General features: G+C 42.9%; 1 protein-coding gene across 4 annotated transcripts in view; it reads right to left on the bottom strand.

Moving 5' to 3' along the window:
* The window catches only part of CELF2 (CUGBP Elav-like family member 2), a 777,520-nt gene extending 770,292 nt beyond the window's left edge, over nt 1-7,228 (bottom strand). The window contains exon 1 of one of the 4 annotated variants that reach the window (XM_065551657.1): nt 6,828-7,228. The gene's annotated coding sequence lies outside the window, so the exon portion shown is untranslated. The remainder of the gene's footprint in view (nt 1-6,827) is intronic. The other 3 variants (XM_065551194.1, XM_065551355.1, XM_065550601.1) reach the window with 3 other exon arrangements.
* Nucleotides 7,229-17,258: the final 10,030 nt, after the last annotated feature.

Genomic DNA, 17,258 nt, shown 5'->3' with positions numbered 1-17,258 from the left:
TCACTCTGAACCCCTCGGCCCCAGCCCAGATCCCCTTCCTGCACCCCAAACCTCTCATCCGCAGCCCCACCCCAGAGTCTATACCCCCAGCTGGAGTCCTCACCTCTCCCCCCACACCCCAAACCCCTGCCACAGCCAGGAGCCCTCTCCCACACTCCAAACCCCTCAGCCCCAGCCCCACCCCAGATCCCGCACCCCCATCCGGAGCCCTCACCCCCTCCTGCCCCAGCTTGGTGAAAGTGAGTGAGGGTGGAGGAGAGTGAGCAACAGAGGGAGGGAGGATGGAGCAAGCAGGGGTGGGGCCTCAGAGAGAGGGCAGGAGCGTTTGGTTTTCTGCCATTAGAAAGTTGGCAACCCTAGTTAGGACCTGATCCTGCACTTATTTGAAGCCAGTGGGGCTTTTGCCCCTCATTTAAGAGAAACAGGATTGGGTCCTGAGTTTGTTTATACTTCTGCTCTATTTGGAGGGGGGAGAAGCAGACTGATTCACAGGTCAACATGCGCCCTACTATCTTCTCCATCTATCTCTAAACAAGTTAGCTCTAACTTACTACTACTGCAAATATTTATTCTTATTTAAAAAGTTGCTAAGGTGCAGTAATGTAGCTATACATAAAAGGCTAGAGTCAGATAGATACAACTCAGGGTGAGTAAGTGTTACCCCTCAGCTGGCCCCGTTGATTTTAGTCATACAGAATCTGGCTGAAAACCAAAAACCAACCAACCAAACTGCAGACTAAAGTATCAACACATCCTCCAGCTGACTTAGTAACAACAGTTACTGTACTTGAGAAAGCACCTGCTACAGTTAGACAGATGGAACTCCTAAAGGGTGTCAGCTTTCCTTCTAAACCTAGCTGGAGTCTCCCATGTTCATCATTTTGGCAAGTGAGCAAGAAAACGATGAAGAAACCAGAAACACTTACTAAAATATTTGAGGTGGGGCAAGGAGGCAGAGGGGGGGAAAGAACAAACTTGGATGCATTTTCACAGCAACCTGAATCCCTTAAAACAGACTGAATGCAACCAAGAGACGGGAAACACATTAGCATCTTCGGGGTTCTGACAGTTATGCAGATAGGGCAATGCTGACAGCCCCTCACGGTAAAGAGAAAAACCACACACCAGTGGTTCTACTGTTTTGATCCTCTCACACAGATCTAACAGCTCTCAAACTGCAGTCCCAGTCCTGCCAAGAGAACCACACAGGCAGACCCGTATACCTATCCTGAGCCCCCTTGAAATCAATGAGGTGCATGGTCCAGCTGCATGGCCCCCTCTCAATGATCAAGTTCTGTGTTTGGAGGGATCTGGATGAGCAATGGGTCTTCTTGAGAAGGGAGAAAGAAAGTCAAAGAGAAAGAGGGACTGACAGGCAAGTGCAATATGGAATAAAACTACCAAGGGAAGTGGTGGATTCTCCATCTCCTGAAATCTTCAAATCAAGGCTGGATTCCTTTTGGAAAAATATACTTTCCTCAAACACAAGTTACTGGGTTCAATACAGGGGTAACTGGGTGAAATTTAGTGGATTTTTGATATACTGGAGATCAGTCTAGACTCTAGATCAGTGGTGGGCAACCTGTGGCCCACACGCAGCCCATCAGGGTAATCCACTGGCGGGTTGCGAAACACCCTGTGCCACTTCCTGCAGCTCCCATTGGCCGGGACCAGTGAACGGCGGCCACTGGGAGTGGCCATGCCGGTGGATGGTCAATATAAACCAACTGACTCGCGGCCCGCCAGCAAATTACTCCGACAGGCCGCGTGCAGCCTGCAGGCCGTAGATTGCGCACCACTGATTTAGATGATCTAATGGCCCATTTTGGCCTTAAACTCTATTAAAAGGGATATGTTTAATCAACTGTATCAAATACTCCATGAAAATGAATGATTCCCAAGGAAAGTATTGTGATGTTGTCGTGACAGGCCTCACCCTCCAAAGAATCCCCTTGTGGTAAAATCCCAGTATTATAGCTGTTCCATCTCACTCTTCTCATTGGAGTTTCTCTGGTGTAGTGACAAAGTCTACAGCTAGATTACACTGAAATCTTGAGTATGGACTTTGGGTACCCCTGAAGGGGCAAGACACAGAGGACCATCAGCTCTTCTACCCTTCCTGGGCTCAGTCCTTGATAGTCTCTTAGCCCCCTTCCTGGGCTCTGCAGAGCTTTCCCCCCCACTCTTATACATTGGAAAACATAATCCCAACTATACATATAAAATGATGGGGTCTACATTAGCTGTTACCTCTCAAGAAAGAGATCTTGGAGTCATTCTGGATAGTTCTCTGAAAACATCCACTCAATGTGCAGCAACAGTCAAAAAAGTGAACAGAATGTTGGAAATTATTAAGAAAGAGATAGATAATAGGACAGAAAATATCATATTGCCTCTATATAAATCCATGATACGCCCGCATTTTGAATACTGATGCTGATATGGTCGCCCCATCTCAAAAAAGATATATTGGAATTGGAAAAGGTTCAGAAAAGGTCAACAAAAATGATTAGGGGTATGGAACGGCTTCCGTATGAGGAGAAATTAATAAGACTGGTATGTTTCAGCTTGAAAAAGAGATGACTAAGGGGGGATATGATAGAGGTCTATAAAATCATGACTGGTATAGGGAAAGTAAATAAGGAAGTGTTATTTACTCCTTCTCATAACACAAGAACTAGGGGTCACCAAATGAAATTAATAGGCAGCAGCAGGACCAGCTCCAGGCACCAGCTTCTCAAGCAGGTGCTTGGGGCGGCCGCTCTGGAGAGGGGCGGCAGGTCCAGGTATTCGGCGGCAATTCGGTGGACGGTCCCTCACTCCACCTGGGAGTGAAGGACTTCCCGCCGAATTGCCGCCGCAGATCGCAATCGTGGCTTTTTTGTTTGTTTGGTTGGTTTTTTTGGTTTTTTGTTTTGGCTGCTTGGGGCAGCCAAAACCCTGGAGCCGGCCCTGGGCAGCAGGTTTAAAACAACAAAAGGAAGTATTTCTTCACACAACACACAGTCAACCTGTGGAACTCCTTGCCAGAGGATGTTGTGAAGGACAAGACTATAACAGGGTTCAAAAAAGAACTAGATAAATTCATGGAGGATAAGTCCATGAATGGCTATTAGCCAGGATGGGCAGGGATGGTATTCCTAGCCTCTGTTTGCTGGAAGCTGGGAAGGGGCAACAGGGGATGGATCAGTTGATTATTACCTGTTCTGTTCATTCCCTCTGGGGCACCTGGCATTGGCCACTGTCGGAAGACAGGATGCTGGGCTAGATGGATCCTTGGCCCAATTCAGTATGGTCATTCTTATGTAGATCACTGCCTCTCAAGACATTTCCTCCTGGCAGCCTAGCTCTTCCCAAGCCATAGACTCTAGGATTCTTTCCTGGAATCCTCCTTCTCCCAGGCATACTTTAGGAGTCTCCTTCACCTCTGCTACCTTCTCCCTTCAGGGCCAGTTCCTTCCTACTGACTAGCTGTAGTTCCTTTCCCCACAGAGAAGACACTCCAAACTACCCTTTCCCTGGGTCTCCTCCACGCAAAGGCGCTTTCCCAGCCTTTTAAGGAAAACATAACTCCTTTCCCAGCTGGACCTGATAGCTGAATTATCTCCAGGTCCCACTAGGTGGGTTAACTGTATTCTTAGGCTCCTGTTAACCCTTTCTCTGCCTGTGTAGGGTTTATGCACCCTGACAATTATCAGTAAACTGTTAGTGTTATCCCTTTTTGACCTCAGCAACAAGTCAAAGTCTGGGGCCTTATAGGTTGTTCCTGTTGGTATTTTATGTGATGCAATTTTGTTTCTTTACAAGGAACGTACAAAGTCCTACTTCTCCGAAGAAAGGATGATCCAAGAACAAAAGGCGCAGTTTCTTAAATTACTGCCTAAGCCTCTTTAGCTAGCACCATTCAGCAGAATTCTCTTTAGCTTTCCCCAGGGTGATACCCCATACTCTCAGACTGCTGCTTGGCTGTCTTGCTTTTTGCCTCTGGCTTGTATTTCCCACCCCACACACACACCCCTTACCCAAAACAATACTTTGCAAAAGCTTCAGTCCAAAACTCCTGTGTGGGTTCACTGCCCCTTTTATCTTAGCTAGGGGCTTGTGATTAACCTGTCCTGACAGTTATGTTCATGTAAGGGTAAGTTCACATTCACTCTCAAAGAGGTTTGATAGTCATGCAGCCATCAGTACCTCTCAGGCATAATGTTATTATTCAATTCAATCATTATTAGAGCTGGTTGAAACCTTTTTAATGAAAACAATGCCAATGAAAAACGGCGTTTTTAACTACATAAAAATTTGTGGGAGGATTTTTTTCTGTTAAAATTTCTGAGTTCTCAAAAAATGAAATTATTTTGTTTCCCCCTTTCTCAGGGGCAAAAATGGAAAAAGGAAAGGGGTACATGAAAGGACAGAGAAAGAAGGGGGAAAATACCCCCCCTCCCATTTCAGATTTCAGTTAAAAACTGGGGGCAGAGGGGGAACAGCATAAAATTGTTAAATAATTTATAAAAAATCATGCAAAACCAGATGTATTAATTATTATTCCTAGATTTACTTGTACAGCACCTGTTGAATTTTGGCAGCTGTCTCTTCCTATTAAAACTATGGTAGAGAGTATCATTTTATGTTTAATGTTAATAGGGCACGGTATAAGTCCTCAGTTTGGGGCCAGATCTTCAGCTGATATAAATCAGCGAAGCTTCATCAATGCAGACAGGCCAATTTTCACACAGCTGGAGTATTTGGCCCAATGTTATATAGAAAAAAGTATTAACAGTATTTCCTTTATTTAAACTTTATACAGAAATTTGGGGCTTGATTTCCCTTTCCCCCCACAAATAAAACACCCTCCCCCCCCCCCCCCAAAAAAAGAACAGTGAACATGGCAGAATCTCAATTACCTCAATGTTGTGGTGGGGACATTGAATAAATTGCAGCTCAGCATGACCAAGGGAATTTGTAGTGTAATTAATAAACATAGAGGAAACTGCCTGTTTTGGATCAGAGGGACTTGCAGATAACAGAGATTCAGATAAATGAGGTTGAACAGTATTGCTTCTAAATAAAGCAAACAGCATTTTTAATACAATATCATAAGAACATAAGAACGGCCATACTGGGTCAGACCAGAGGTCCATCTAGCCCAGTATGTTGTCTTCTGACAGTGGCCAATGCCAGGTGCCCCAGAGGGAATGAACAGAACAGGTAATCACCATGTGATCCATCCCCTGTCATCTATTCCCAGCTTCTAGCAAACAGAGGCTAGGGACACCATCCCCACACATGGTTTTGTTAATTGTATTTTGCTGGTTGTGTAGAGACAGGACATGTGGGTATCAGAGCATCAGATTTTCAGAAGTGCACAGCTCCAATTGTGTCTCTCTCAGCCAGATTTCCAGAGATCTCAGCACCCAGTGTTTTCATGTTTTGAAAATCTGGCCCCAATGGGGGCTGCAGACTTCCTTTACAATTTCTGGCCATATCATCCAACAGGGAAGTAAATGCCCATATCCTACAACTGGATCCACACTGGTGGGGTTTTGATCAGGCCAGCTGCAGTAAGGGGACCTTTGTCAGAAGACTAGTCTACATGCTTTTTGTCAGGAGAAGTAATTCATCAACTGCATGAATCAATTCACTGTTTCCCAACCTTCCCCTCCCAGTCACTTATTTATCACAATCATAAACCGAAAACATTTACCACTGTCCCTGAAAAATCACATTGCATTAAAAATGTTAAGAGTAAGATATTCATAAACACATTTGTTCACTGGAAAAAAAAGGTGCATTTACACATAGGGCCTGACCCTGCATCTCCAATATGTAAGTAATCCTTACCCCCTGGAGTTGGGGGATCCAGCCCATAATGGGTTATAATGGGTGTGCTTTAAACAATGAACCATGATAAAAAAAATAAAAACTATGGCTTGTGGGTGATAAAAATTGCTGAAACACAAAGGGCCTGTTCCAAAGCTCATTGAAGTCAATGGAAGACTTTCCACTGACTTTGGGAAGGCCTTAATAGTGTAATACATAGGTATATGAATTATTATCACTTATATTCAACAATTAGGAAAGCATGTAAAAATCATTTAACACACTATAATTTCAAATGCAGGACGCTTTTTCAAGATTTTAGTTATTGTAAAGGACATTTTATCTGAGTGCCTAGGACATAATTCCCCCAAGAGAAGCTAAACATTTCCACATCAGTATATTTGTAACTACAGTTGAATTAGTTCCCCCCCGCCCCCTACGCACACACACACACAGAAGTTGGCAATTTGCAACAATGCATTTCAAATGGAAGCTTTGTGGCTGTACAAATTGAGAATTCCACTGTCAAAATCAAGAGAGTAAGCAAACAAAATAGAGAAATTTTAAAACACGCAGACACACACACACCTGAGCCCTATGAGTGGCTACTAGTTAACCAACGTGGTTATATATACACATCCATGTGCCATATGGCAGTTTGTTAATCCAAGATGATAGCCATAGGTAAGAATACAGGCAGAGAAACAACTTTAGAACACTCTAGGAAGTGAAATACAACACATTCTAAAGTGTAAAATACAACAGTGAAGACCTAAGACTGAAAGGAACATTCACACCCACTGATATTTGCATGCTAACGGTCACAGAAGAGTGGTAGATTGGTTATGTATAAGAGAAAAAAAAAATCACAGTCACTTTCAGCAATAAACACAGCAACAACATCTTGGACTTTAGAAAACATGCTGACTGATCTAAGAGCCACCTAAACTATATTACTGTGGCATCACACAACCCCCCTCAAAAAGAATATGGTACTTAGCTCTTACCTCTTAAAATTAGGTGTTTTGCAAACAGTGATTTACTGTATCAGAGGAGTTTAAAGCTCTGTTCTGCCCAGTTTTCTATCTGCTGTCTGAGAAGCTGTCTTCCTAAGAGTTTCTTCACTCTTTTTTAATATAGTGGAAGTTGCATGTCAGTTTGAGTCAGTCACATATCAGGTGCACAACAGGAAGGAAACTTGTGTGGTTGCAGAAAAACTAGGGACCTCGTCTTGCTAAGCGCTGAGTGAATTCCATTCCCACTGAGCCAGAGAGGAAAGGGTCCTCTGTGCCTTGAAAGAGATGCTCAGCATGAGGCAGGATTGGGCTCTAGCCCAATGCAGAGAATTTGAGTACTGATCACACCAAAAATTAGGTGTTTGACTGACTCATTTTGACAGCACTGTGACAAAGAGATACAGGCAAGGGAGCTACATTACTAGATTAAAAAAAAAATACAAAAAAACGTTTCCAACTCTTTCATTTAGAAAACTTTATTGTTTCAGTATCACAGTAATGGGCTAAAAATAAACCCGTCATGGATTCTTTAGGCATTTAACACACATGGATCAAATCTGGGCTGCTTCTGGGGAGACTGCTCCATCGAAAAGGTAGTGTTTCTGGAATCAAGGTCACTTGCATGTTAAGCATCAAGCCTTAACTGCAAGGGGTTGTTAAGAGAGCATGGCCAGTAGGAGGTCTAGCCATTTTCATGTTGCAAGTTCCACACTATCTCTGTTCTGCTGATGCTGGAAGGCTGCTCCCCGCACAGCAGTAAATCCAATTCATATTTCAGCAGGAAAAGGGCAGAAAGGAATGAAAAGGCAGTGGTGGCACAGCACATTTTCACACCGCCTGGCACAAAAGAAGGGGTTTGTGCTATGCTGAAGATCAGCCAGTTTCTCTGGGAAGGAGGGATGACGATCTGCTGCAAATGAATAGATTAAAAAAATGTGACCTTATATGGTTTCATCTTTGGAACACCCTCTGCATATCAGACTGTCTGAATTCAGCGAAGCTGTTTTCATGATCAGGAAGAATAAAATGTAGCTAGCTTGTACCAATGAAAAACATAACAGAAGATTTTTCCCCTCCATGTCCTTCCCCTCTTCTCTTGGCATAGTATAGATTAGCAAAATATAGATGGGTCTAGGAGTTGGAAACTACTGGGTTCTATTCCCAACTCTGCCACTGACTGATTCAGTGGCCTTGTGCAAGTAACTTAATATCTCCAGATGGGGAGTATACTTAACCAATTGCATAAAACTACTGAAAAGTATAATTAGCTAATGCTTGTTAGGTGCTTTGATGGAGCACTAAGCATTCACTCCTCCATCTACCCCATTTTATTCTTTTATTCCACTACTCATGTCCTACAAATAGCACATTTCACTGAAGAGTGGTAGGATCATGACATGAGGAGTAAATATGTGCTTCCGGGGGTAGCAGGGAGGGGAAAGGGGAATCCAATCATCTACAGACACAAACTAGAAGACGTATCAGAATGTAAAATAAAATCTTATGATTTTTTTTAATTTAAAAAAGAAATCCTTTAAAATAAATGAAAACAGCGGAAAAACACAAAGAGTATTGGTGATTAACAATACAAAAAATGGAGAAAATAAAATACTGCCATGAGACAAAATATAATGGGCCAGATCCTCAGCTCATGTGGCCTTTCATAGATTTTTTCTATAGTTTACACTGCTGAGGAACTGACCTGTTCTTCTGCACTGAACAGTGATGTGAATGACTGAAAAACAACAACACAAACTTAAAAAGCTAAGGTTCCCAATCAACAACAGAACAAATGCATAATCCAAAGTTACAAATGCATTTTAAAATCACGTATTGGAAAATCATTCCCTTCTTTACCTACCCTACAGGACCCGATACAGTTTATGACATTGCTAGCTCCTAATTATTATAAGCAGCACCAGTTCTGGATACTCTTAAGACTTTAGTATCAAAGCAGCAGAAATACTGAGTCTGATTTGACTTGAATGTTATTCCAACAAAATCACCTTGCTGTTTTGGATCCGCTAAAATTGCCCCAGAATACATCATTCTAAAATGTCTGAAATGGTCAGCTGTAGTGTTGACTCAGTCCATAGAGGCTCAGGGAAAAAGAGATATATTTTCCTGTCTTTGGAGTGTGTTTCAGGCTTCCCTTTTTTATTATTGAATGCTCAGGATGCAAACGGAAGCCCATTGACACTTGCTAACTGCTCTGACCGATCGCCCTGGCTGAACACTTCATGCCAGGACATCCCACAGTGTTATGTTTCTCCAGACGCAAAGAACAAACAGTCTGAATAGGATTTAGGCTCCTATGTCACATGGATAAAATATTTTAAAAAGCAACAAAGGCCAGGATTCCACAGGTGATGAATGGGGGGAGGGATGTGGAGTCACAAGCCTCCCCACCCCAGATTTGCTGCTTGGCATGCTACATGGACTGAGCATGCTCAGAAACACTGGTGAAGCTGGCTGCCCTCACTCTGTCCCCCCACTATTGGCAGGCAGAGGTTGTCTCAGCCGGATTCACAATCCACAAAAGGCCATGTGCTAGCCTGTGGAGCCGCCTAAGCTAGTCAAAAAAGCTAACAGAATGTTGGGAATCATTAAGAAGGGGATAGATAATAGGACAGAAAATATCATATTGCCTCTATATAAATCCATGGTACGCCCATATCTTGAATTCTGTATGCAGGTGTGATTGCCGCATCTCAAAAAAGATATATTGGAATTGAAAAAGGTTCAGAAAAGGGCATCAAAAATGATTAGGGGTATGGAATGGTTTCCGAATGAGGAGAGATTAATAAGATTGCGACTTTTCAGCTTGGAAAAGAGACAACTAACGGGGGATATGATAGAGGTCTATAAAATCATGACTGGTGTGGAGAAAGTAAATAAGGAAGTGTTATTTACTCCTTCTCACAACACAAGAACTAGGGGTCACCAAATGAAATTAATAGGCAGCAGTTTTAAAACAAACAAAAGGAAGTATTTCTTCATACAACGCACAGTCAACCTGTGGAACTCTTTGCCAGAGGATGTTGTGAAGGCCAAAACTATAACAGGGTTCAAACAAGAACTAGATGAATTCATGGAGAATAGGTCCATCAATGGTTATGAGCCAGGATGGGCAGGGATGGTGTCCCTAGCCTCTGTTTGCCAGAAGCTGGGAATGGGCGATAGGGCATGGATCATTTGATGATCACCTGTTCTGTTCATTCCCTCTGGGGCACCTGGCATTGGCCACTGTCAGAAGATAGGATGCTGGGCTAGATGGACCTTTGGTCTGACCCAGTATGGCCGTTCTTACATAGTGAAAAGGGAGAGGCTGCTGTGAAGGGTGTGTTATAAGCCGCACCCCTTGGATGGAGATAGCTGTCTACATTTGTTCTGCAGGGAGGTACCAAGCTCTACTAGTGATCCACAGACAGAAACCCCTTCCTCTGGAATCAGGGAGCTTTTTTCATCTAAGTTGTTTTTTGTGAGAATGAGTTAGGCATGCCTGCCTCAATCCACACAAAATGCCTGAAGGGGGAGGAGGATGTGGTGGTGATGAAACTGCCCACCTTATAACTTTAGACCACTGGTTAGAGCACTGACCTAGACTGTGGGAGACCCAGGTTCAATTACCCTCTTCACTTGAGAGGAAGAAAGGGCTTGAATAGGGGGCCTCCCACCTTTCATGAGTATGCTCTAACCACGGAGATATGGGTTATGTTGATATGGGATGCCCTCAGACTCTCCCGTTGAAGCTACTCTACTGTATATTAGATAATTAAACAGAGAGAGCGTCAGTGAGAAGGAAAGGAGAGAATGCCTCTGTAGTCTGGTGGCTTGGGGATCCCACTTGAAAGGTGGGAGACCCAAGGTCCTGTCCCTTTGTATCACGGCCAAGTTATGGGTGTCTGGCCAAGTTGTGGGCAGCCAGCCTAGTGGCTAGAAGTCAGGAATCTGAGTCATTTGTTGATCCGGGGTCAGGAACCAGAACTCAGAAGTGGGAACAAGGTCCATTCAGAAACTGGGTATTGGAGCCAAGCAACAAATGCCAGGTGAGGAACCAGGAGTCAGAAGCAGAGGATGAGGCCCAGTCAGAAAGTGGGTTTTGGAGCCAGGAGGTAAAGCCAAGGTCGGGATTCGGAGCACCACCAGAAAGCAGGAGCTGTAACAGCAGCTAGCTGGGGCACTGCTTGGCTGCACAAACTTCCTGTGTCCTCCCCCAGGTTAAATAGGATGTACAGGCCAATTGGGAATGTCCTGTCAATCAGGGCCCCCATGGGTAGCACATCCTGTGAGGTGTGTGGGCCCCTAGGGCTCATGACTTGCTGAGCATTTCTGATGCTAAACCTGTTTGGTGTTGGCATGGAGGTGGTTGTGCCCAGCCACAAACTTATGAAGGAGGTGGCACACTGAAGTTTTGCCTGGGGAAAGAGATTGGCTGGAGCAACCTCTCCCTTCGTCTGCTATTAGCAGATTTCTGTTACCTATAGACTGATCAGCCCTTAACATTCTCTTTGATATGCTAAACAGATTACACTCCTTGAGTCTTTCATTATAACAGTGCTTGAGCACTAAAAAAACAAATGCTGGAGCTCACTGTGACGTTTCACTCCATATTCTTTTTGAAAATATGCTTATGATATGACTATGACATAACTGAGATATACTTTATGCAAGATGGCTCATGTAAGATATCATTGGGAAGGTTATGATTTACTGAATGTGATTATCCAATTTGTATGCCTGTATCATTTCTGTATCTGAAGTTAGGAATATTAACTATGGATCTGTATTTCAAATGTGTTACTTCGGCTGTCACCCCCAACCAACCCTTCAGGTATAACAATGGAAAAGCCAGACAGGGCTAATGGGCCATTAGCAGAGACAATGGAGTGTGAAAGAGCTTAGTCTTCCAATGGCTGCTACAGCTCTGCAAAGACATGGGTCTGAGTCACCTCATCCCTTGAGTCCATCCCTTGGAATGCCAGTGTTCTTCCACTTGGGGACAAAGGGTTCCCGCCCTACACGCAGGGGAGTGACATCATCGAGATTCTCCTCTGCCTCCCCACCCAAAGAGACACTGAAAAACACCTGGAAGCAAGAACTGAACTGAGGGGAGAAGGGTTGAACCCAGGCTGTGAGGGCGTCCAGTCTGTGAATGGAAATACCTGAAATCTCCAGCTGCAGGCCAGTGCAGCTGCCTTTCAAGACTTTCTGTAACCTACGCGTGACAATATTTAGGGTGAGAAATTACATTTTGTGACCTGTTTCTTAAGTATATTGTGCTTAGTTTGCATATTTTACTTTATTTGCTCACTAATCTGCTTTGTTCTGTCTGATATCTCTTATGTTCACTTAAAATTCACCTTTTGCAGTTAATAAACTTATTTCTTGTTTATAATATAACCCTGGTTGTACAATTCACAATTAGGGGGTGCGGTGGGGGTATGTGGGGGTAAAAGGTTGTGCATACCTTCCGCCACATTGATAGCGGATTTCTTAATATATCTCTGGGTCTGCACCCCAAGGGAGGGGGGACACCTAAGTGCTGGGGCAAGTCCCTTAAGCAGAGCCTTCACAGAACTGATCTCAGTGTCTGTTTCATTCTGCAGTTTGGTGTGGCCCTGCCTGTGTTTGTGCAGGAGGCGGCTAAATAGAATAGCTTGGCTCAGCAAGACAGGTTAAAAGGTACCCAGGCTGGCATAAGAGACAGGCTCAGTGGTATTTCAGCACATCAGGTGGCATCCTAAGGAAGGGGGGGCAAACCATCATACGCATGATTTCAACAAGAAGAAGAACAGTAACCACCACATTCTTCATTGTCTACAAAAATATATCCCAAATATGACTATATCGGTTTTCTACATGTGCTGCCTCTTCAGGTATCTGTTTCTGCAATTTCATGTCATCTACTGAGTGATGTCTTGCAACCTACTTCTTCACAAGTGCAGCAGAGTTGAAAGAATGCACAGGAGGTCCAACAAGCTAATGGACATGAACAGTGCAAGCCAAGATACTCTGAGACTGTTGTGTAAGGGGATGCAGATACTGTTCATTGTGCTGAAGCCTCTTTCTGAATCAGCTGACATCACAATAATTTTTTCTATAGCAAAGACTAGAGGTTTGAGATCCTCAGGTGCCTCTTTTCCTTTATTGTCAATATAGGTTTCAGAGTAGCAGCTGTGTTAGTCTGTATCTGCAAAAAGAACAGGAGTACTTGTGGCAGCTTAGAGACTAACACATTTATTTGAGCATAAGCTTTTGTGGGCTACAGCCCACTTAATCGGATGCATAGAATGAAACATAGAGTAAGGAGATTTATATACACATACAGAGAACATGAAAAGGTTGCCCTACCAACTCTAAGAGGCTAATTCATTAAGATGAGCAATTAGTCAATATAGTCATGAAAGCTTTCCTTAATTGGTTCAAAACTCAGATGTAACTTTTCACATAATTTCTTCAGCTTCCTCTCTCTCTTATATCAAGTACTCGCTGTAGCTATTGGCCACTTACTTCAATCTAAGAGCTGTATCTGACAGGATCAACTCATTGAAGTCGGAGCCATTCTGTTGATTATGCCTGCCAAGAAAGACAGAACAATGTGTGGCAATGGTGGTAAATAAAACACGATCTAGGGTTGTCAGTTAAGCTTTGGAGAAACTGTTGCTGGTTGATTGGTGACTGTTTGTTCACAAACTTTTCAGCAGCAGTACTGACTTGAAAACTATGTCAGCAGCAGCTTGTTGTTTCCGATATATGTAGCTTTTTATATCAGCTTCTCAATTTCTCCAAATAGTTCTACTGATCTCGCAATACATTCAAGCAAAGGTGACATCATTGCATTGTAGGTGTTCCAACATTTTAGTTACCTCCATCAAAAATTTCAAATTTGAAACAAACATTTCAGAAGCCAATGGCTTTAGAAATCCCTGGAAAGTCTGTTGGGTCATGGCATCTCATGACTGATCTTCAGATGCAAATATGGAATGCACGTGAAGAATTGCATAATTTTTCCACATGCCTTTCATCTCAATTCCACAAACTGTTACTGAGAAAGAGCCGTTAACAGGAAAGTTCTCTCTCTCTCTCTCTCTCTTACACACACACACACACACACACACACACACACACACACACATATAAAATAACTTGACCAAAATCAAAAGAGGATTTTTCTTCCAAGATTGCCTGGAAATAATCTAAAAAAATCAATATTTATTTTGCATCCCCTGTGCACATTTAATCACTCATAAGATCTTCACCAACAGAAACAAAACATCAATTGCTCATACATGCTTGGAGATAGGGGATGGTGGCTGGCTGTGTGTCTAATTAAAGAAAGTAGACAGAGAGGGAGAGAGAGAGAGTTGTGAATGGATAAGGACATGTTCAGGGATTGTGGTAGGTGGTTGCACTGGAGATATAATGGTGATGGGAGACTTTGTTTGGGATGGGCATGTGGGTGAGGCAGATATTGTAGGTGTGTGATGCCATGTATAAGAAAGCTGATCATTTGTATCATTGTTGCTACCACTGTTATACAATTGCAACAAATATTGTTCAATGGAAAAGTTACGATTGGTTAAGCAGGATTCTCATGTTTATATGCATGTATCATCTTTGTATCTGAAGTTATAAATATTGACTATGTTCTTGTATCTTAAACATGTGTTATATTCCTGGGCGTCACCCCCTGAGACAGAATTTACATTAGGGCTAGACAGCTATGTGTTGATGGCCTATCAAGGACACACCATTCTCACAATGGGCCATTGAAGAAACTCATTTTATCCAGAGGATGCCTCAGATAGCAAGGAGCCAATGACACCCCCTATGATTCAGCAAAACGTATCAGGGCATGTGATATGCTCATGTGGCCCTGGATTCTGTCTTGGGCCAGTAACTTTTCATGTACAAGGGCTGTGGATTTTGTTTGGGACAGTAAATTTCCATGCACATGGCAAAAAAATATAGAAACCCCCTGAGACACTTCCATTTTGCCTCTTTCCAGCTCTAATTCTCTGGACTGTGGATTTACAGCAAAAAAGGAGCATCTTAAACTATGGACAGAGTGCCTTTCAATCTTCTGAGAGACTTTACAAGTCAGCAGTCTATTCCATCACTGCTACGAACCTGATATTAAGACTTTGCCATCACTTGTACATATATATGATCTATTAACAATTTATAACGCTCTTCTTTTATTATTAAACCTTTAGTTAGTGACTAAGGATTGGCTGACAGGGTGATATTTGTGTAAGATCTGAGATTCATATTGACCTGGGGATATGTGTCTGATCCTTTGGGATTAGAAAAAACCTCACAGATGGTGAAATGGGTTTTCAATAACCTTTTGCTCTATTAGATTGGGTTGCCTGGCTAGGAGGCCAGGGCCACAATGCTTTAAGAGGACTGTGTTTGGCTTCTGGTTAACCAGTGTGGTACTGCAGTTCTTTTGTTACTGGTTTGGTGAAACTAATTATAGAGTAAACCACCAGTTTGGGGGGATTGTCTGCCCTATTTCTCAGTCTGCCCTGAGTGTGGCATTCTCACTGTGGCCCATCCCAGGCACCCAGTCACAAGGTATGTGGCTGGAAGAAGGAGATATTGGGGTGTCTGTAAGGGGGCTGTAGAAAGTGTTTGCCTAAAGCGAGGATACTGGAGAGTCTCCCACTGAATGTTGGTATTCTTTGGTATGTGAAGGAAATGTGAAAATATACCAGAAATGTCTCTGTTTCCATGTTTCTTCATTTAGGTCATGCAACATACTATAAAGATTAAAAAGACAGGAAGAAATTGATTCTGTTAACACTTTAAATTTATGCATCACTACAAGTAAACATATGTTTCTCTTTCTCCCTTTTTCTGCACAGTAATGAAGTTTTAGGTAATAAAATGTGTTGCCTGAAGATAAGAGGTATTATCTGAAACACAGTTCTGTCAATTGAATTGTCTCCTATTACTTCCATTGAAGCTCTAGCAGACTTTTTGATTCCACTGATTTTTAAGAATACTGAAGAACACAAGATACTGGAATTGGAATATGCACTGCTAATTTATAATGTTTAACCGTGATGGAGGCAGAACATAATAGGGAGGAAGTGACTTTTTATTATAAATGAGTTCTTAGCATTTAACTTGTGCTATCTGCCCCTGAGCATTCCATCTTAACTTGCAATACTGGTTGTGTGTTTATTTAGTGTTTTGTCCCAGTATTTAAACAGTAAAACTTGCAATGAAATGAGATTGAATATACAGGAGGATAGTTCTCCAAACTGTTTTTATTTAAATGAACTCATTCAGGTAAAACTGAATCAGATAGCTGAATGCCAACAGAATAAGGAAAATTGTGGTTTGACACTATCACTCACTAGAAAAGTTTTTTTCCATTTAAAATCCACGCAGTGTTGAATGAACACCCCTATAAATATTTAGCCCTTACCAGGTATTTACTGTCAGCCAAACTACTCTAGATTCCCAATAAAGGAATGCCATTATTTTTTGATATAGAATCATTTATAGACAGCTCAAGCAACACAAAGACATTTCACTTCCAGAGTCAAGTCCTGCTCTCACGTCACTCACCGACTTGAGCCACTGAGTATTTTCACTAGTGTAAGAGTAAAACTGGTCATCGTTCTCTGGCTCATTTGGTGTGATTTTGTGAAACATCTAAACAGGCTCCATGCTCAAGTTGGAAGAGGCCAAAACAGGAAGTGGCCCAGAAGTGTGTAATAGGTTAAGAATTCTAGAGCTCTGATCCTCTGAAATCAATATAACTACTCGCAGTGTGTCAAATTAAGTATGTGGGCAGGGCTCTGCAGGATGGGGGATGCATGTAGCATAAGTTAAGTGGTAGTGCAGACATGGGCTGTTGTCAAAACTTGTGTCATTCACACGCACACCCTGAGCGACAGTTTTGCCAGCATAGGTGGTAGTGTGTACAGCATTATGTCGGTAGGAGAGCTTCTCCCACCGACAGCTACTGCCGCTCCTTGAGGTGGTTTTATTATGTCAACAGAACAGCTCTCTGTCGGCATAGAGCAGCTACCTGAGTGATCTTCAGTAGTGCAGCTGGATCAATATAGCTGTGCTGCTGTCAGCTCGCTAGTGTAGACATGGTCTTAGTCACTACAGGGCTACTCCCACCAACCTAAAATACAATGCAAATTCCAATGGCGCTGAGAGGCGGAGTGAGAGGCTGAAAGGACCCTGAAGTCCCTTTTGTGTCCTGGATCTGGCCACCATAGAGAACGGGGAGGCCAGGCTGAACTTCACCGACTTACTGTGAGACCCCTTTGCTAAAGCTACTACAGGAGCCCCAGTGTTAGAACAAGCTTGGGTGGGCGTTCTCTGAGGTGACACAGTGTGGGGATTTTCATAGAATACCAGGGTTGGAAGGGACCTCAGGAGGTCATCTAG

The sequence above is a fragment of the Chrysemys picta genome, chromosome 1 (genome assembly GCF_011386835.1).
Source record: "Chrysemys picta bellii isolate R12L10 chromosome 1, ASM1138683v2, whole genome shotgun sequence".
Taxonomy (NCBI): Eukaryota; Metazoa; Chordata; order Testudines; family Emydidae; genus Chrysemys; species Chrysemys picta.
This window is presented reverse-complemented; position numbering and strand designations above follow the sequence as displayed.